Raw genomic sequence first — 22,187 nt, forward strand, 5'->3', positions numbered from 1 at the left:
GGATTATCCAGCAAGACACTTAATGTATTCAACAGAGTTCTTATAAGAAAAAAACAAGAAAACCAGAGGGTGATAAGGCAATCTGATGATGAAAAAAGAGATTGGAACGATTCCCTTTGGAGAAAGGGAAAGGAGACACAAGCCAAAGAACTCAGGTGGGCACTAGAAGCTAAAACTATGCAAGAAAATTGGTTTCCTCTTCAAAGACTTTAGAAGAAAGCAACCTTGCTGACACCTTGATTTTAGCCTAAGTAAAACTGATTTCAGACCTATAACCTCCAGAAATGTAAGCAAATGTGTTTGTATTATTTATCCCACTGAATTTGTGGCATTTTCTCACAGCAATAATAATTAATACAAATCATGGTACCAGTAATGGGTGTGGGTGCTACTGTAACAGATACCTAAAAATGTGGAAGTGAATTTAGATTTGGGATATGGCAAAGGCTAAAGGGATTTATATTGCCTTGGAAAAACTGTTAGTAGACATATGAGTGTTAAAGTCTCTGATGGACTCTGGAGGAAGTGAGGAGCATGATAGAAAAAGCCTATATCATCTTAAAGAATACGTAATAAACAAACTATTGGTAAAATATGGACATTAAAAGTGTTGATGAGGGTTCAGAAGGAAGTGGAGAGCACAATAGAGAAAATGTAACATCATCTTAGAGAATACCTATATAGTCACAAATAGAATTTTGTTTGAAATATGAACATTAGGGTGCCTGGATGGCTCACTCAGTTTAGCATCTGACTCTTGATCTCAGCTCAGGTCATTATCTCATGGTTCATGAGATGGAGCCTTATCTGAGCTGACAGCACAGACCCTGCTTGGTATTCTCTCTCTGCCTCTTTTTCTATCTCCTGCTCATGCTCTCTCAAAAGAAACAAACTTAAAAAAAAAAAAAACAGGAAGGAAGTTAAATCTCCAAAGCAGTAAAATGGTTACATATATATATAACCCAGTCACAAAATTCACAAAATAGAAGGATGCGAAGTATGATATCATATGTGTGCATGGGGGAAATAAAAAAATAGTGCTTTCAGAATGGGTTGCATTTAGGTAACCATCAATTTAATATAGACAGTTATATGCATGAAAAGTTATATATGAGCTAATGGTAACCACAAATGAAAAATCTGTATAGAGATGCAAAAAAAGAAAAAAAATAATCCAAACATATTATTAAAGAAAACCACCAAACAAGAGAAAATAAAAGAGAAGAAAAATACACAAAAAAATGAAACAACAAAATTGAAATAATTACACCTTTATTGGTAATCCCTTTGATTCTAAATGGCCTAAATGCTCCAAACAAGAGACACATGCTGAATGAAAGGATAAAAATGCAAGAACCACCTTTGGTTCTCTATATGGTACCCAGAAGAGACCTACTTCAGACTTAAAGACACATACATATTGAAAGTGAAAGAATGGAAAAACCCTTACCATGCAAATGGAAATAAAAAGAAAACTGGGTAGCAATATTTTATAGGAAAAAATAGACTTTAAAACAAACAGTGTAACAAGACACAAAGAAGGACACAACATAGTGTTACGGCCAAAAATCCAACAAACAGATATAACAATTTGAAATATTTATGCAGCAAAAATGGGTGCGCCTATACACATAAAGCAATTATTAGCAGACATAAATGAAGAAGTTGACAATAATACGATGTATGGGACTCTAACACACCTTTACAGGAGTAAATAGATCATCCAGGCAGAAAATCAACAAGGAAAACGGGGCTTTGAATGGCACATTGGACTAGATAGACCTAACAGATTCAGAAAATTCTATCCAACATGTGGAATGCACATTCTTTTCAAGGGCACATGAAACATTCTTCCAAATAAATCAGATGTTATACCACAAAACAACTCTCAATAAGTTAAAAAGACTGAAATCATATGCATCTTTTCTGACCACATTGTTATGAAACTAGAAATCAATCACAAAGAAAAAATTTGGAAGGAACACAAATACATGAAGGCTAAATAACATGCTACTAAACAATGAATGGGTCAACCAAGAGATCAAAGAGGACATTTAAAAAATACATGGAGACAAATGAAGATGAAAACAAAATAGTAAAAAAAAAAAATTGAGGGATGAAGCAACAGCCGTTCTAAGAGGGAGGTTATGGCAATACAGGCCTACCTCAAGTAGCAAGAAAAGTCTAAAATAAACAACCTAACCTTAAACCTAGAAGAACTAGAAGAGCAAAGTCCAAAACCATTAGAATAAAGGAAAAAATAATAATTAGAGCAGAAATAAATGCAATAGAGACTAAAAAAATATAACAGATAAATTAAACAAGAAATATTTCTTTGAAACAAAGTATATCAACAAAATTGACAAACCTTTAGCTAGACTCAACAAGAAAAAATGAGGGAGGACTCAAATGAATATAATAAAAAATTAAGTAGGAGAAATAAGAACTAACACCAGAAAAATATGAAGGATTATAAAAGAAAATTATGAAACATTCTATGGTATCAAATTGGACAACCTAAAGGAAATGGATAAATTCCTAGAAACATAAAACTTTCTAAAAGTGAATCAGGAAGAAATAGAAAATTTAAATAGACTGATTACTAGCAATGAAATTGAATCATTAAAAAAAAAAGAAAATTCCTGTAAAACAAGTGCAGGACTGATGCATTCACAGTAAATTATACCAAACACTTAAAAAAGAATTAATACCAATACTCCTCAAACTATTTGAAAAAATAGAAGGGGAAAGAAAAAAAAATTCTATAAGGCCAGAATTACCCTGATACAAAAAACAAACAAAGCAGATAAAGACACCACAAAAAAAGAAAACTACAGGCCAATATCTCTGATGAACATAGATGCAAAAACCCTCAATGAAATATTAGCAAACTAAATCCAACAATACAGTATCAAGTGTGCTTTATTCCCGGGTTTCAAGGGTATTTTAATATTCATAAGTCAATCAAAGTGATGTGTCACCTTAACAAAAGAGTAAAAACCATATGATCACTTCAGTAGATTCAGAAAAAAGTTGACAAAGTGCAATATTTATTCATAATAAGTCTCAAAAAATCTGTTTTAGGGGGAATATGTCTCAACATAAGAAAGACCATATGTAAAAATCCCACAGCTAACATCATACTCAGTGGTGAAAAACTAGAGTGTTTTTCCTCTAAGGTCGGGAACAAGACATGGATATCTACTTACACTACATTTATTGAATATAGTACTAGAAGTCCTAGACAAAGCAAACAGAAAAGAAAAACAAATAAAAGACATCCAAATTGGTAAGGAAGAAGTAAAACTTTAGCTGTTTGAAGATGATATTATATACAGAAAACCTTAAAGGCTCCACCCAAAACTACCGGAATTGATAAATAAATTTTGTAAAGTCACAGGATACATAATATGCAGAAACCTGTTGCCTTTATGTACACTAATAATGAAGTAACAACAAAGAAAATTAAGAAAGCAATCCCTTTTACAATTGCACAAAATGATAAAATAATAAATGTAACTAATGTGGTGAAAAACTACTCTGTAAACTACAAAATATTGGTGAATGATACTGAAGATGACACAAACAAATGGAAAGATATTTTATGCTCATGGATTAGAAGAACCAGTATTGTTAAAATGTCCATAATAACCAAAGCAATCTACAGATTTAATGAAATCTCTATCAAAATATCAACAACATTTTTCACAGTACTAGAACAGATAATACTAAAATTTGTGTGTAACTACAAAACACCCCAAATAGCCAAAGTAACCTTGAGGAAAAAAGCAAAACAAACAAACAAAGCTGCAGGTATTGTGATTCAAAATTTCAAGGTATACTACAAAGGCACAGTTATCAAAACAGTAAGGTCCTGGCACAAATATAGAAACATAGATCTTTTTAATAAGTGGTGTTGGAAAAACTGGACAGCTACATGCAAAAGACTGAAACAGGACTACTATTTACTCCACACACACAAATAAAAAAGTGAATTAAGGAGAAAAATGTGAGACCTGAAACAATAAAACACTTAGAAGAAAACAGAATTTCTCTGACATCAGTTGTAAAGAAATTTTTCTAGATATGTCTCTTCTAGCAAGGGAAAGAAAACCAAATTAATCTATTGGGACTATACCAAAATAAATGCTTTTGCACAGCAAAGGAAGAAATTAACAATACTAAAAGATAATCTACTAAATGGGAGAAAATATTTGCAGATAATATATCTGATAAAGGGTTAATAGTCAAAACATATAAAGAACTTATACAACACAATACCAAAAAATAGTACAATTAAAAATGGGCAGAGGGCATGAATAGACATTTTTTTTTTTCAGAAAAAGACATATAGATGACCAACAGCAGCATGGAAAGTAGCTCAACATCATTAATCATGAGGGATATGAAAATTAAAACCACAATGAGATTTTACTTCACACCTGTCAGGATAGGTAAAATCAAAAATACAAGGAATAAAACAGTTAATGAGGGTTCTTTTCTCTCCACATCTTCCCCAACACTTATTTATTTATTTATTTATTTATTTTGTATTTCATCAAGATATGGAAACAACCCAAATGTCCCTAAGGTCCTTAGAACAATTATAAATAGTGCTGCAGTAAACATAGGGGTGCATATGCTTTTTCAAACTAGTCTTTTCATATCCTTTGGGAAAATATCCAGGAATGGAATTACTGAATCATATGGTAATTCAATTTTAAATTTTTTGATGAACCTCGATAATGTTTTCCACCATGGCTTCACCAAATTTTGTTTAGTACCATATACTAAGGGATCCAGGAAGAGTCTTGCCCACCTTTGTATGTGGCGATAGTCCTTGGTACCACCTATGAACACTGCAGTAGCCCATGAGCCACCATTAGCCCCTTTCAACCATGGTCCAAAATACCCTGGATAACACTGTCTTAAACAGTCACTCACATATGAGCCTTTGCAGAAACCCTGGTTTCAAGTGGAGAAGTTATAGCACACCATTAAAATAAATAAATAAGAAAGAAAGAAAGAAAGAAAGAAAGAAAGAAAGAAAGAAAGAAAGAAAACAGGCTGCTTAGAGAGAGTAAGAGAGACAATTGGAGGAGTTGACTTTATAAGCATCACCCATCCCCAAAAGCAGCACAGCTCACTGACAAAAGTGAGTAAAAGTGTAGCCTCTGATTTCTCCTGGAGGAGAGTGAAAGTGTGTGAATGTCCAGTTTCCTTAGCTGTGTGGGAAAATGACAAAAAAAAGTCCATTTCTATCTCATCACATCCAGAGTATTGAGTCATGAGCAGCATTACTAGGGGCATGAAGAGTCAGGGAGAGCAGTAGATATAATTCTCCGAGGACATTAAATGGATATGGATCCTACTGTGTTAATGACTCCATCAAGAAGCCTATCCATGAGCTTCTGGGAATGCTTTGCACATGGATCCCTAAATTGACCCATGGGCACCCATGACACTGCCTCACACACAGACTCACACATTGTGTTTGGCTGCCTGTGAATGCTCCTGATGGTGAAGAGTGTGAGCTTTGGCAAATGGCTAGTGAGAATGCACATAAACCTAGCATGAATCTGTGGTCCAGGAAATACAATGTTGAGCTTTAGTGTTGCCTCTAGGGAAGTAAATGGGAAGCTGTCCGCAGTTGGCCTATTGCTTGGCAAGATCCAGGGAAGAATTCAAACTTAAGAATTCTGCCACAAAAAGGCATAAGAAGCATGGAACATGTATATCTATAAAATGTCTGAGAGAACCTCGGGATCCCCAGCAGGGAAGATGGAAGGTGTTTCTCTTTTGAAGTCAGTCAGTAAGGAATGGACAAGGTGACTCTTACTTCAAATATGAAAACAAAAATGCAAGATTCCAAGGAACATAAAACATCAAGGAAACATTACACCAAAAAAGGATTACAGTAATTTTTCAGTAACAAACCACAACCCAATGGAGATTTGTGATTTACCCAATAAATAATTCAAAATAGCTATTTTAAGGAAGCTTAATGAACTACAAAAACACAGAAAGAAAATTCAACAACAACAAAAAAAACAATACACAAGCAAATTGAATAGTTTAACAAAGAGGATAGAAAACATAAAAAAGGAAAAACAAATTCTCGATCTGAAAAACACAGTGAATGAAATGCAAAATGCAATAGAGAAATATCAAATAGTATAGATCGAATAGGAGAAAAGAATATATGCATTAGAAGACAGACCTTTTAAATTATTGAGTCAGAAAAAAAAACCAAAAAAAATGAAAAAGAGTGAAGAAAGCTGATACAATTTATGGAATACAACAAAAAGAAAGAATCTAAGAGTTATCAAAGTTCAGAAATCTTGCAAGCAAGGAGAGAGTATGATGATAAATTCAAAAATCTGAAAGAGAAAAAAACCAAAAAACAAAAAACAAAACCTTGCCAACAAAAAACACTCTATCTGTAAAGTTATCCTTCAGAAATAAGGGAGAAAAACAATTTTCCAGATAAAAACTGAGGGAGTAAATAATCACTATTTTTTTAAGAAATGCTGAAAAAGGATATTCAAGCTGAAATTAAAGGACATTAATTAATACAAAATATACTAATATATTTAACACATTAGTAAAAGTCATATATAGTCAAATTCAGAATATTTTAATACTGTGATACAGTAGTAAATTGACCACTACTTAATCGAAGTTAAGTACTTATCAGCTTACGATGAACTATTATATTTATTAAGATGTTTTCTTTAAGACCAATAGTAACACAAAGCAAAATCACACAGTAGATACACAAATGATATATAGAAGGGAATCCAAGCATATTACTGGGGAAAATGATAAATTCACAAAGGAAGGAAGCAAGAGAATTAGCAGTGAAACTATAAAAACAGCCAGAAAACTATTAATAAGGTGATATTTGTAACTCCTTACCTATAAATAATTACTCTAAATAAAAATGGATTAAATTCTCCAAAGGCATAAAGTGGTGGAATGGATTAAAAAACAAGACATAACTCTATTATGCTTATAATAGACTGACTTCAGCTTTAAGGACATCTATAGTCTCAAAGTGAAGTGATTGAAAAACATATTCCATGCAAGTGCAAACCAAAAGGGATCAGGGAGAACTATAATTATATCAGATAAATAGACTTTAAGCCAAAAACAGTAAGGAAAGATAAAGGTTAGTATATAATGATAAAGGTTTAAATTTACCAAAAGTATATAACGATGGTTAATTATATAAGCAACAAATATTAGGTTACCTGAAGATATCAAGCAAATACCAAAAGATCTGAAGAGAGAAACAGACAACAATACAGTAATAGTAGGGGACTTCAATGGACTTTTAACAATGGACAAAACCTCCAGACATGAAATCAGCAAGGAACCAAATAATTTAAATTATATTTTAGACCAAATGTGCCTAAAAGAAATATACAAAAGATCATATCCAATAGCAGCAAGATACACATTCCTCTCAAGAACACAAGGAGCAAACTCCAGGATAGATCATACAAAAAGTCACAAAATAAGTCTTCACAAATGTAAGAAAATATAATTCACATCAAATATCTTTTCCAATCACAATGGTATGTAACTAGAAATCAATAACCAGGAAGCAAACGAAAATCTACAAATATGTGGAAACTCCTAAACACCCAATGAATCAAAAACGAAATGAAAAGGGAAATAAAAAATAACTTTGACACAAATGGATATGGAAACAACATACAAAAACGTATGGGATGCCACAAAAGCAATTCTAGGAATCAAAATTAAGATGATAAACAACTATATTAAGAAAAAAAGAACGATCTCAAACAATCTAACTTGACATCTGAAAGAACTAGAAAAAAGAACAAAGTTCAAAGTTAGAAGAAAAGAAATATAAAGATCAAAGAAGAAATAAATTAGAGACTAGGAAAACTTTAGAAAATGTCAACAAAACAAAGAATTAGTTTTTTGAAAGAATAAAATTGGCATACCTTTAGTTAGATGAAGTGGAAAAAGAGGGAAGTTTCAAATAAATGATATTATTAATGAAATAAGAGACATTAGAAACATAGAACCAAACAGGAATCAATCATAAAAAAATAGAGAATCTAGACTAACACATAGTAGAAGTAAGGCTAGAGTAATTAAAAAATCTCCCAACAAAGAAACGCCCAGTAGCAAATGATTCCGCTGATGAATTTTAGAAAACATTTAAAGAATTATTCTAATTATTCTGAAACATTTCCAAAAATTCAGAGGTGGCAACATTACTAAACTCATTTTGTGAGGCAAGCATTACCCTGATATCAAAGGCATATAAAGATAGTAAAAATTAAAAAAAATAATACAAGCCAATATCTTTCATTAATATGCATGCAGAAATCCTCAAGAAAATATTAGCAAACTGAATTTAACAGTATATTAAAATAATTATACACCACGAAGAATTGGGATTTATTTCCTGGATGTAAGGACAGTTAAATAAAATCAAATTGGTAAATATAATATAACAAATAAATAGAATAAAAGAAAAATCATATAATCATATCAATAGATGCAGAAATAAGCATTTGACAAAATACAAAATCCTTTCATGTAAAAACTCTCAACACATTGGCTATTAAGGAAATGTAGCTCAATGTAATAAAAACCATATATGATAAACTCACATCTTAAGTTCTACCGGATGAAATGTTGAAAGGTCTTCCTCTACAATTAGGAACAAAATAAGTGTGACCACTCTGGCCACTCCTATCCAACATAGTACTGGCAGTCCTAGTGAGAACAATTAGGCAAACAAACAAACAAATAAACAAATAAATGACATCCAAATCCAGAAGTAAAATTATTTGTTTGCATACATATGATCTTATTTAGAGAAAAATCCTAGAGATCCCACAAAAAAACTATTGAAGCTAATCACTATATTCAGTAAAGTTGCAGGATACAAAATCAAGATACAGAAGTGGGTTGCGTTTCTATACACTAAAAACAAAATATCTGAAAAATAATGAAAACAATCTAAGAGAAGGAGGGGAAGATGGCCCCAGAGTAGGAGGACCCAAGGCACATCTCATCCCAGGAACACAATTAGATAACTATCAAATCTTGCTAGATACCCTAGAAATCAACGTGAAGTCTGACAGAACAAACTCCACAACTAAGGGAGAGAAGAAGCCACGTCTAAGAAAGTAGAAAGTGTGGATATTTGGCTTAGAGGAGAAAAGGATCATGGGTGCCATTGAGGGGAGGGAACTGTGGTAACAGAGGATGAGAGAGAGAGAGAGAGAGAGAGAGAGAGAGAGAGAGAGAGTAGAACACACAGGACAGTGCACAAGGAGAACAGTTCCACAAAGACTTTGGCTTGAAAAATGAGAGTGGTTCAATGTTGTGAGTTCTTGCAAACAATGGGGCTAAAAGCCTGCAGTTATAAAGATCAGCAAGCTTGGCTGGGATAGAGTCCTGAGAGTGCTGCCCTGCTTCTTGAGAGAAGCAGGCAAACAACTCAGGGGCAGAAGGTGGGGAAACCGTGATCTGAAGCCTGGGGTACACAGGGGAGAGATTACTCACTCTTTTCAGAGCACACCCTTGAGAGGTAACTTTCACAGAGACACCTCTCCTGGAACAAAGAAGCTTCCTGGTGCCATTTCCCTCCCCAACTCCCCAGCATAAACACAGAGACACCTGAGGGAAACAGCACAGAAGGGACACTGGCTACTTAATCAGCTTATACCAAGCCCCACTACCATGAGCTCTGAGGAGACTGTCCCTTTCAGTCAAGTTTGCCTCAGTCCCAGTGCAACAGGCACCTACTGCAGAAGACTAGCACAAGTGTAGAGAGGAGAGGAGCCAAGATGGCAAAACATCATGGAAGTTTTTTGTGTCTCATGTCCATGAAATACAACCAGGCCAACACTAAACAATCCTGCACACCTAGAAAACTGACTGGAGGATTAACAAAACAATCTGCACAACCTGAACACAAAATTCAGCAGGTACGCAATACAGAGAGGTGAACTTGGGGAGCGAGAAGCCATGGCGGGCAGAGAGAGGATGGAGACAGGAGATGGGGAATGCAGGAAAAGCACCCCTCACCAAAAGCAGCTGGAGAAAAAGTGGAAAATTGGAAATAGTCACAGGGACTAAACCAAAAAGGGAGAAAGGAGAAAGGAGAGGGTTTAAGACTGTATTAAGACTGTAAACAAAGGGAGCACAGAGTCTGTAACCCCACAGCTCGATAACTGACAGTGCTCTGTTGGGAAGGGTGAATCCCCAGGAGCAGAGTGGGGTCCAGGAGGTTCTTGGGCCACATAGGGAAAAGCGGTTCCACTGCTGGAAGGACATTTGGTAGAGACTGTTGAAACCACTTGGTCCCAGCAGACCCCAGGAAACAGCCACATTCGCTGGTGCTGGAACAAGGTCAAGAGTGAAGCCTGGTGCCAGATGTGTGTTGTGATTTTTCCATAATCCCTGAAAAGCTGCTGCTACACTATGTTGAGAACTTTTTCTGGGGCGGGCTGGAACCTTGCTAGCAGCAGGGTCCAGTAAGCGATCCTGGGTGCAGCCAATATTTGGCCACTGCTCAGTGAGACACTCCCATAAAGGGGCAGAATGGGTCAAAGCCACAGCCTGTCAGAAGTAAGGGGCCGGGAAAACAGCCGCATCTCAGACAAAACTCCAGAGAGAGGTACTGCCTGGGGGCTTGGTCACGGACAGTAAAAAAGTGGGGAGTGGGAGAAAGCTGAAGACAGAGGATGGGTGCATGATTGCTGATTGGGGAGAACACAGTTCCAATACTAGACACTAGGTAGCTGGGTGACACCATTTTCACTGCTCCTGTGCTTGGGCGCACAGGACTCCCACAAGTGCCACAACACTCCATCCCAGTAGTCTAGCAGCGCCATCTGGTGGAGAACGGAGCCATTGCACTGAGACTTCCCAATCGGGCCAACCTCTGTCTTCAAGAACAGAAGTCTCACCACATGCTTAGTTTATGGACTATAAAACGCTTCATAGTCTGACTGCTAGGCGAAAACGAAGTAATTTAAGTCCTATTTGAATCTGTTAGCAGGTCCATCTACTCAATTTCCTTTCTTTCTTTTTTTTTCTCTTTTTCTTGAATACAGAAAGAGAAAAAAAATCATTTTTATTTTCAATTTTTATTAAAATATTTTTTCTTTAATTTTGTACTATATATTTTTTTACTTTTGTGTAATTTCTTTTTCAAATTCTATTTTACTTCCATCATTTTATTTTAGTCTATTTCGGGGTATTCATTTTTTCAAATTTTCTTTTATTTATTTTTTTTTTATTTTTTAATATATGAAATTTACTGTCAAATTGGTTTCCATACAACACCCAGTGCTCATCCCAAAAGGTGCCCTCCTCAATACCCATCACCCACCCTGCCCTCCCTCCCACCCTGCCCTCCCTCCCACCCCCCATCAACCCTCAGTTTGTTCTCAGTTTTTAACAGTCTCTTATGCTCATTTTTTCAAATTTTCAAACGATTTCCTTTCTTTTCTTTTTCTTTTTTCTCTTTTTCATTTTCTTTTCTTTTCTTGAATACAGAAAGAGAAAACCTTCATTTTTCCTTAAAATTTCTGTTAAAATATTTTTTTAATTTACTATATTTTTTTTTACCTTTATGTATTTTTTTTCAAATTCTATTTTAACTCCATAATTTTATGTTAGTCTATTTCTGTGTGTTCATGTTTTTTCAAATTCTCAAATGATTTCCTTTTTTCCCCCTTTTTTGCTCTACTCTATAAAACCACTTTCAACATCCAGACCAAAACACACCTAGGATCTAGCATCATTTATTTGATTTTTGTGTGGGTGTGTTTTAATTTTTTAATTTTAATATTTTATTCATTTTAATTGTTTTTAATTTTTTTACCTCATTAATTCCTTTAATCCCTTCATACTGACAAAAAGAAGTAATTCACCCCAAAGAAAAAGAACAAAAAATGGCAGCCAGGGATTTAACCAACAAAGATACAAGCACAATGCCTGAACCAGAATTAAGAATCACAATGATAAGAATACTAGCTGGAGTCAAAAATAGATTTGAATCCCTTTCTGTGAATATAAAAGTAGTAGAAACCAGTCAGGATGAAATACAAAATGCTATAACTGAGCTGCAATCATGGATGGATGCCGTGGTGGCATGGTAGGATGAGGCAGATCAGAGCATCGGCGATATAGAGGACAAAATTATAGAGAATAATGAAGCAGAAAAAAGGGAGATTAAGGCAAAAGAGCACGATTTAAGAATAAGAGAAATAAGTGACTCATTAAAAAGGAACAACATCAGCATCATAGGGGTCCCAGAAGAGGAAGAGAGAGGAATAGGTGTATAAGGGTTATGTGAACAAATCATAACAGAAAACTTTCCTAACCTGGGGAAAGACACAGACATCAAAATCCAGGAAGCACAGAGGACACACATTAGATTTCACAAAAACTGACCATCAACAAGGCATATGATAGTCAAATTCACAAAATAGGTAAGGAGAGAATCATGAAAGCATCAAGGGAAAAAAAGTCCCTAACATACAATTGAAGACAGATCAGGTTTGCAGCAGACCTATCCACAGAAACTTGGCAGGCCAGAAAGGAATGGCAGGATATATTCAATGTGCTGAACCAGGAAAAATATGCAGCCAAGAATTCTTTATCCAGTAAGGCTGTCATTCAAAATAGAAGGAGAGATAAAAAGTTTCCCAGAGAAACAAAAATTAAAGGAATTAATGACCACTAAAACAACCCTGTGATAAATTTTAAGGGGGACTCTCTGAGGGGTGAGAAGATGAAATATATATATATATATGTATATATATACTAAATATATATATATAGTATATATATACATATATATATACATATATACATATATACATATATATACATATAGTATATATATATATACTATATATATATATACTATATATACTATATATGTATATATACATATGTATATATGTATACATATATATATATATACATATATATATATATATACTATATATATATATATGTATATATATGTATGTATATATATGTATATATATACTATATATAACAAAGATTAGAAAGAACCAGAGAACACCACCAGAAGCTCCAACTCTACAGGCATCATAATGGCAATAAATTCATATATTTCAGTACTCATTCTAAACATCAATGGACTCAATGCTCCAATCAAAAGACATAGGGTAACAGAATGGATAGGAAAACAAGATCCATCTATATGCTGTTTACATGAGACCCACTTTGGACTTAAAGACGCCTTCAGATTGAAAGTAAAGGGATGGAGAACCATCTATGATGTAATGGTCAACAAAAGAAAGCCAGAGTAGCCATACTTATATCAGACAATCTAGACTTTAAAATAAAGACTATATCAAGAGATGCAGAAGGGCATTATATCATCTTTAAGGGGTTTATCGACCAAGAAGACCAAACAATTGTAAACATTTATGCAAAAAATATGGCATCACCCAAATATATAAATCAATTAATCTCAAACATAAAGAAACTCATCAATAGTAATACCATAATAGTAGGAGACTTCAACACCCCACTCACAACAATGGACAGATCATCTAATCAAAAAATCAACAAGGAAACAATGGCTTTGAATGACACACTGGACCAGATGGATTTGACAGATATATTCAGAAAATTTCTTTCTAAAACAGCAGAATATAGTTTCTTCTCCAGTACACATGGAACGCTCTCCAGAATAGACCATATACTGGGACACATATCAACCCTGAGTAAGTACAAAAGGTCAAGATCATACTGTGCATATTTTCAAACCACAACGTTATGAAACTCGAAATCAACCACAAGACAAAATTTGGAAAGGAACAAATACTTGGAGACTGAAGAACATCCTACTAAAGAATGAATGGGCTAACCAAGCAGTTAAAGAGGAAATTAAAAAGTACATGGAAGTCAATGAAAATGATAACACCACAACCCAAAACCTCTGGGACACAGCAAACGCCGTCATAAGAGAAATGAGTATAGCAATCCAGGCCTTCCTAAAGAAGGAAGAAAGGTCTCAGATACACAACCTAACCTTATGCCTTAAAGAGCTAGAAAAAAGAACAGCAAATAAAACCAAAAACCAGAAGAAGACAGGAAATAATAAAGGTTAGAGCAGAAATTAATGCTATTGAAACCAAAGAAAAAACAGGAGAACAGGTTAATGAAACCAGAAGCTGGTTCTTTCAAAGGATTAACAAAATTGATAAACCACTCGCCAGTTGGATCAAAAAGAAAAAGGAAAGGACCCAAATAAACAAAATCAAGAATGAAAGAGGAGAGATCACAACCAACACAGCAGAGATACAAACAATAATAAGAAAATATTATGAGCAGTTATATGACAATGAAATGGTCAATCTGAAAGAAATAGACAAATTCCTAGAAACATATACACTATCACAACTGAAACAGGAAGAAATAGAAAATCTGAACAGATGCATAACCAGTAAGGAAATTGAATTAGTAATCAAAAATCTTCCAAAATACAAGAGTCCAAGGCCAGGTTGCTTTCCAGGGGAATTCTACCAAACATTGAAGGAAGGGTTAACGCTTTTCTCTTGAAGGTGTTCCAAAAAATATAAATGGAAGGAAAACTTCTTTCTATGAAGCCAGCATTACCTTGGTTTCAAATCCAGACAGAGACCCTACTAAAAAGGAGAACCATAGACTAATTTCCCTGATGAACATGGATGCAAAAATCCTCAACAAGATATTAGCCAACTGGCTCCAACAATGTATTAAACAAATTATTCACCACGACCAAGTGGGATTTATACCTGGGTTGCAATGCTGTTTCATATCTTCAAAACAATTAACGTGATTCATCACATCAATAAAAGAAAGGACAAGAACCATATGATCCTCTCAATACATGCAGAGAAAGCATTTGACAAAATACAGCATCCTTTCTTGATACAAACCCTCAACAAAGTAGGGATAGAAGGAGCATACCTCGAGATGACAAAAGCCATACATGAAAGTCTCAACACTAATATCATCCTCCCTGGGGAAAAACTGAGAGCTTTGCCCCTAATATCAGGAACAAGACAGGGATGTCCACTCTCGCCACTGTTATTCAACAAAGTATTGGAAGTCTTAGCCTCTGCAGTCAGAAGATACAAGGAAATAAAAGGCATCCAAATCAGCCAGGAAGAGGTCAAACTTTCACTTTTCGCAGATGACATGATACTCTATGTGGAAAACCCAAAAGATTCCACAAAAAACTGCTAGAATTGATTCATGAATTCAGCAAGTTGAGGATATAGAACTAACACACAGAAATCAGTTCCATTCCTATACGCCAACACTGAAGTGACAGAAAGTGAAATCAAGCAATTGATCCCATTTACAGTTGCATTAAAAAAACATAAAATACCTAGGAAAAAATCTAACCAAAGAGGTGAAAAATCTATACAGAGAAAACTATAGAAAGACGATGAAACAAACTGAAGAAGACGCAAAAAAAGGAAAAGATTCCATGCTCCATAATAGGAAGAACAAATATTGTTAAAATGTCAACACTACCCAAAGCAATCTACATATTTAACGCAATCCCTATCTAAATAACACGAGAATTCTTCACAGAGCTAGAACAAATAATCCTGAAATTTGTATGGAACCAGAAAAGACCCCGAATAACCAAAGCAATCTTTAAAAAGAAAACCAAAACAGGAGGCATCACAATCCCAGACTTCAAGCTATACTACAATGCTGTAATCTTCAAGACAATATGGTACTGGTGCAAAAACAGACACTCAGATCAATGGAACAGAATAGAGAACCCAGAAATGGACCCACAAACGTATGGCCAACTAATCTTTGACAAAGCAGGAAAGAATATCCAATGGAAAAAAGACAGTCTCTGTAACAAATGGTGCTGGGAGAACTGGACAGCAACATGCAGAAGAATGAACCTGGACCACTTTCTTACACCATACACAAAAATAAACTCAAAATGGATGAAAGACCTCAATGTAAGACAGGAAGCCATAAAAATCCTCTAGGAGAAAGCAGGCAAAAACCTCTTTGATCTTGCCTACAGCAAATTCTTATTCAACATGTCTCCAGATGCAAGGGAAACAAAATAAAAAATGAACTACTGGGACCTCATCAAAATAAAACTTCTGCACAACAAAGGAAACAATCAGCAAAACTAAAAGGCAACAGACAGAATGGGAGAAGATATTTGCACATGACATATCAGATAAATGGTTAGTATCCAAAATCTATAAAGAACTGATCAAACTCAACCCCCAAAAACCAAATAATCCAGTGAAGAAATGGGCAAAAGACATGAATAGACACTTCTCCAAAGAAGACATCCAGATGTCCAACCGACGCATGAAAAAATGCTCAACATCACTCATCATCAGGGAAATACAAATCAAAACCACTATGAGAGACCACCTTACACCTGTCAGAATGGCTAACATTAATAAGTCAGGCAACAACAGATGTTGGCAAGGATGTGGAGAAAGAGGATCTCTTTTGCATTGTTGGTGGGAATGCAAGCTGGTGCAGCCACTCTGGAAAACAGTATGGAGGTTCCTCAAAAAACTAAAAATAGAACAATCCTATGACCCAGCAATTGCACTAATAGGCATTTATCCAATGGTTACAGTTGTGCTGTTTTTAAGGGGCACATGCTCCCCAATGTTTATAGCAGCACTATCAACAATAGCCAAAGTATGGAAACAGCGCAAATGTCCATCGATGGATGAATGGATCAAAAAGATGTGGTATATATAGACATGAAGTATTACTTCAATTAAAAAGAATGAAGTCTTGCCATTTGCAACTATGTGGATGGAACTGGAGGTATTAAGCTAAGTGAAATTAGTCAGAGAAAGACAGAAATCATATGATTTCACTCATATGAGGACTTTAAGAGACAAAGCAGATGAACATAAGGGAAGGGAAACAAAAATCATATGAAAAGAGGCAGGGGGACAAAACAGAAGAGAGTCATAAATATGGAGAACAAACTGAGCATTATGGGAGGGGTTTTGGGAGAAGGGATGGGCTAAATGGGTAAGGGGTATTAAGGAATCTACTTCCGAAATCATTGTTGCACTATATGCTAACTAATTTGGATGTAAATTAAAAAAAAAAAAGAAAATGAAAAAAAGAAAACAGAAGAAAAAATAAATAAATATAATATTAAAATAAGATTAGTAGCACAAGGCATTGCTCACAACATGTCTCTAAACTTAGGAGTTTGAAAATTCACCAATCTTTTCTGGGATCGAGCATGGAGAGCACTGTGGTGTTCCTGGAGAGAAGGCAGGCAAAAAGCCTGGAGGCAGACAACATGGAAACAAGGATTTGAAAGACACATGGCACACACAGGAGGGCCATTATTCATTCTTCTCAGAGCCCTTCTGTGATAGGCAACATTCAGGGGAAGCCTCCCCAGGAATAAAGGAACTAGCTGGTGCCTTTCCCTTCCCTGCCCCTCAGCATGAGCACAGAGCTAACTATGGGAAAAGGCTCAGCACCAACACCTGCTAGATACTTGCTTACACCAAGCCCACCCCCTGTACTCTGTTGGAAATGCCCATCTCAGGTAAGTTAGCCTCAGTTACAGTGCAATGGACCCCTCCACCCGAAGATTAGGAGAAACCCCCACACATACCATGTCTCCCAACCAGAGTTCTTCAGGGCTTCAATTCTAGCGAAAGTAGTATCAGGTCTCATTTCACACGCAGACCAGAACATTGGTCTTGTTAAAACTTACCACATTTAGTCCAAGGACCAACACCGCCCACAGCAGGCAAGTAAATCTTCTGCAGAAAACTGGCCTGAAGTAGAGAGCAGACAAAATACAGTAGCAAGAGCACACACAACACTCACCAGAGACACTACTTGAAGCACCAGGCCCTGGACACTATATGACCTCTTCATCATAAAGCCATTATTTTAGAAGCAGGAAACATAACTGGATTTTATAACACAGAGAAAAAGGAAGTGGCAGATAAAATTCAAAGACAGAGGAATTTATCCCAAATGAAGGAACACCATAACACTATAACCCAGAGATCTAAGTGAAACAGATATAAGTAACATGTCTGAAGGAGAATCTAAAGCAACAATCATAGAGATACTGTGCTTTAGAAAAGAATAAAGTACATCAGGAAACTTTTTACCACAGATATAAAAGAGTTAAAAAAGAATCAATCATAGATGAAGAATGAAATAAATGAGATCAGAAACAGGCTTGATGCAATGAATACCAGAATGGAAGAAGCAGAGGAATAAATTAGTGACCTAGAAGACAAAATAATGGAAAATACGGAAGCTGAAAAAAGTACACAAAGAACAACTATGCAACACAATAATAGACTTAGGGAACTCAATCAAGTGTAATAACATTTGTATTATGGGAGTTCCAGAAGAAGCACAGATAGAAAAGAGGGCAGAAAATTTATTTGAAGAAATCATAGTTGAAAATGTCCCTAATCTTGATAAAGAAACAGTCATCCAGATCCAGGAGGCACAGAGAACTCCATTAAAATCAACAAAAGGAGTCCAACACCAAGACATATTGAAATTAAATTTGCAAAAGATAGTGGTAAAAATTATAAAACATCAAGATAAAAAAAAAAAGTCCTTATCATACAAGGTAATACCCATTAATCTAGCTGGAGATTTCTCAACAGAGACATGGCAAGTCAGAAGGGAATGGCATGTTATATTTAAAATACTAAATGGGAGCAGTGTTTCAGTGGCTCAATCAATTGAGTGTCCAACTTCAGCTCAGGTTATGATCTTGTGTTCTGTGGATACAAGCCCCGCATCAGGCTCTATGCTGACAGCTCAGTGTCTGGAGCCTTCTTCAGATTCTGTGTCTACCTCACTCTCTGTCCATCCCCCGCTCATGCTTTCTCTCTCTCTCTCTCTCTCTCTCTCCCAAAAATGAATAAACATTAAAAAAATCAAAAGCTAAATGGGAAAAATCTAAAGCCAAGAATATTCATACAGCAAGGCTATCATTAAGAATAGAAAGAGAGGGGCGCCTGGGTGGCGCAGTCCGTTAAGCGTCCGACTTCAGCCAGGTCACGATCTCGTGGTCTGTGAGTTCGAGCCCCGCGTCAGGCTCTGGGCTGATGGCTCGGAGCCTGGAGCCTGTTTCCGATTCTGTGTCTCCCTCTCTCTCTGCCCCTCCCCCGTTCATGCTCTGTCTCTCTCTGTCCCAAAAAATAAATAAAAAACGTTGAAAAAAAAAGAATAGAAAGAGAGATAAAGAATTTCTCAGACAAAAAAACTACTAAAGGAATTTGTGATCACTAAACCAGCCACAAATATATAGAGGTTAAACAACATGCTACTAAATAAGGAATGGGTCAACCAGGAAATCAAAGAAAAAGTTAAAAAAAATACATGGAAACAAATTAAAATGAGAACATGATAGTCCAAAACTTTAGGGATGCAGCAAAAGTGGTCTTAAGAGGGAAATATAGTAATACCAACCTACCAAAAGAAGAATAAATTGATCAAATAGACAAACTAACCTTAAACCTAAAGGTGTTAGAAAAACAAACAAAGCCTAATGCCAACAGAATCAAGGAAATAATAAAGATTAGAGGAGAAATAAATTATATAGAAATTAAAACAACAAAAATAACAACAATAGCAACAACAATAGAAAATACCAATGAAACAAGAAACTGGTTCTTTGAAAAAATTAATAAAATTGTTATACCTCTAGCCAGACTTTAAAAAAGAGAGATTTTGGCACCTGGGTGGTTCAGGTGGTTGAGCATTCCACTTTGGCTAAGGTCATGTTCTCACGGCTTGTGAGCTCAAGCCCCGTGTCTGGCTCTGTTGTGACACCTGAGCCTGGATCCTGTTTCAGATTATGTGTCTCCCCTTTTCTCTGCCCCTCCTCTGCTCATACTCTCTGTCTCTCTGTCTCTCAAAATAAATAAACATTAAAAAAAGAAATACTGAAATAAATAAATTCACAAAGGAGGGAGGAGAAATGACAACACTACAGAAATAAAACAATTGTAAGAGAATATTATGAAAAACTATATGTCAACAAATTAGACAACCTGAAAGAAGTTGATAAATTCCAAGAAACATATAAGCTAACAAAATTGAAACAGTAAGAAGTAGAAAACTTGCACACACACACACACACACACACACACACAAAATAGAATCTTATTCAGTCATAAAAAAGATGTCTTGCCACTGCAATGATGTGGGTGGAGTTAGCGAGTATTATGTTAATCAAAATAAATCAGAAAAAGAGAAATACTGTATGTTTTCACTGATATGTGGAATTGAAGAAATAAAACAAATGAGCAAAGAAAAATAGAGTCAATCCAAGAAACACATTCTTTTTTTAATGTTTCACTTTTATTTTTGAAAGAAAGACAGAGCATGAGCCGGGGAAGGGCAGAGAGAGAAGGAGACACAGAATCTGAAGTAGACTCCAGGCTCTATGCTATCAGAACAGAGGCTGACATGGGGCTCGAACTCACAAGCTGCAAGATCATGACCTGTGCTAAAGCTGGAAGCTTACTCAACTGAGCCACCCAGGTGCCCTGAAACATAGTCTTAATTATAGACAAGCTGATGGTTACCAGAGCAGAGGTGGGGAAGAGGATGGGTTAAATTGGTGATAGGGATTAAGGAGGGCACTTCCTGTGATGAACATCAGGTGTTGAATGTAAGTGTTGAATCAGCACATTTTTTATCTGAAACTAATATTACACTGTATGCTAAATAACAGGAACTTAAATAAAAACTTAACAAAAAGAAAAGGAAAAGTAAGCCATCTAATTTGGAATAGTTTAAAAAATAAAATGATTACAAACATCTTTAGCCAAGGAATTTAAATATTTTTACACTGAAAATTTTCAGATATTGAGGAAAGGAAATGAAGACACAAATAAATGGAGAGGTATCCCAAGTTCATGGATCAGTAGAATAATATTGATAAAATGCCAATACTACCAAATCCATATATAGATTAAATGCAATCCTGGTCAAAATTCTAAGAGAATTTTTCCACAGAAAGGGAACAATCCTAAAATTCATGTGGAAACACAAATGACTATAAGTAGGCAAAACAGTTCTGAGAAAGGAATAATACTGGAGATATTACACTTTCTGATTGCAAACTATAGTAAAAAGTATAGTAATTAAAACAGTATAGTATTGGAATACAAACAGAAACATAGACCAATGGAATGTAACCAAGAACAGAGAAGTAAACCCATGTATATATGATAAACTAACCTTCATGAGGGCACCAAGAACACACAATAGGTAAGGGATCATCTCTTCACTAAATGATTCTGGGGAAAGTGGATATCTACATGCGAAAGAATAAAAGTGGAACCCTATCACACACAAGTCATAAAAATTATCTTGCAATGGTTTAAAAACTTGAACATAAGAACTGAAAGTTTTCAACTCCTAAAGAAAAACATAGGGAGAAAGATCTTTGATATGCCCTTGACATTGATTTTCTTGGATATGCCACCAAATGTTCAGGCAACAAAAACAAAAGTAAGTATGTGGAATCTATATAAAACTTAGCTTCTGCACAGCAAATGAACAATCAATATTGAAAAGCAATTATCTGATATGGGGTTAACATACAAAACATTTAAGTAACAGTAAACTGATTAAAAAATGGAAAAAGGATGTGAATAGGCATTTTTCAAAGAAGACATGTTCTTTCCACAGAAACAGATGTTGTCAAAGGGTACAAACTTCCATTTATAAGATGAATATGTTGTGAGGATCTAATGCATAATATGGTGACTATAGTTAACACTGCTGCGTTATATACTTGAAATCTGGTAAGAGAGTAGACCTCAAATGTTCTCACCACAAAAAAAAATGGTAATTACATGACGTGATGGAGGTGTTAAATAACCGTACCATAGTCATAATTTTGCCATGCACGTGAGCATCAAATAATAACATTGTACGTCTCAAACATACACAGTTATATTTCAATTGTTTCAATAAATCTATAGAAAAAATAAAAATAACGAGGCTACAGAAAATAAGTTAAATATAGGAGCCATATTCTTACGTAGTGAAGGAAATCCAATGCTCAGTGTTATGAGTTGAATTGTGTCCCACATAAAGACACACTCATGTCCAATCACTGGGTACCTGTT

The 22,187-nt window shown here is 35.3% G+C and overlaps 1 protein-coding gene across 6 annotated transcripts in view; it reads right to left on the minus strand.

Annotated features, from left to right (window-relative positions):
• CYLC1 (cylicin 1) overlaps window positions 1–22,187 on the minus strand; it is a 76,984-nt gene that overhangs the window by 51,937 nt on the left and 2,860 nt on the right. For 2 of the 6 annotated variants that reach the window (XM_081792552.1, XM_081792551.1), the window contains exon 2: window positions 17,780–17,843. The exons of 3 other annotated variants lie outside the window; for them this stretch is intronic. The gene's annotated coding sequence lies outside the window, so the exon portion shown is untranslated. Of the gene's footprint in view, window positions 1–17,779; window positions 17,844–21,291; window positions 21,368–22,187 lie in introns of those variants that run through there. One more of the 6 variants, XM_081792550.1, reaches the window with a different exon arrangement.

Source organism: Panthera onca, chromosome X (genome assembly GCF_046562875.1).
Source record: "Panthera onca isolate mPanOnc1 chromosome X, mPanOnc1 haplotype 2, whole genome shotgun sequence".
In the NCBI taxonomy this organism is placed as follows: Eukaryota; Metazoa; Chordata; class Mammalia; order Carnivora; family Felidae; genus Panthera; species Panthera onca.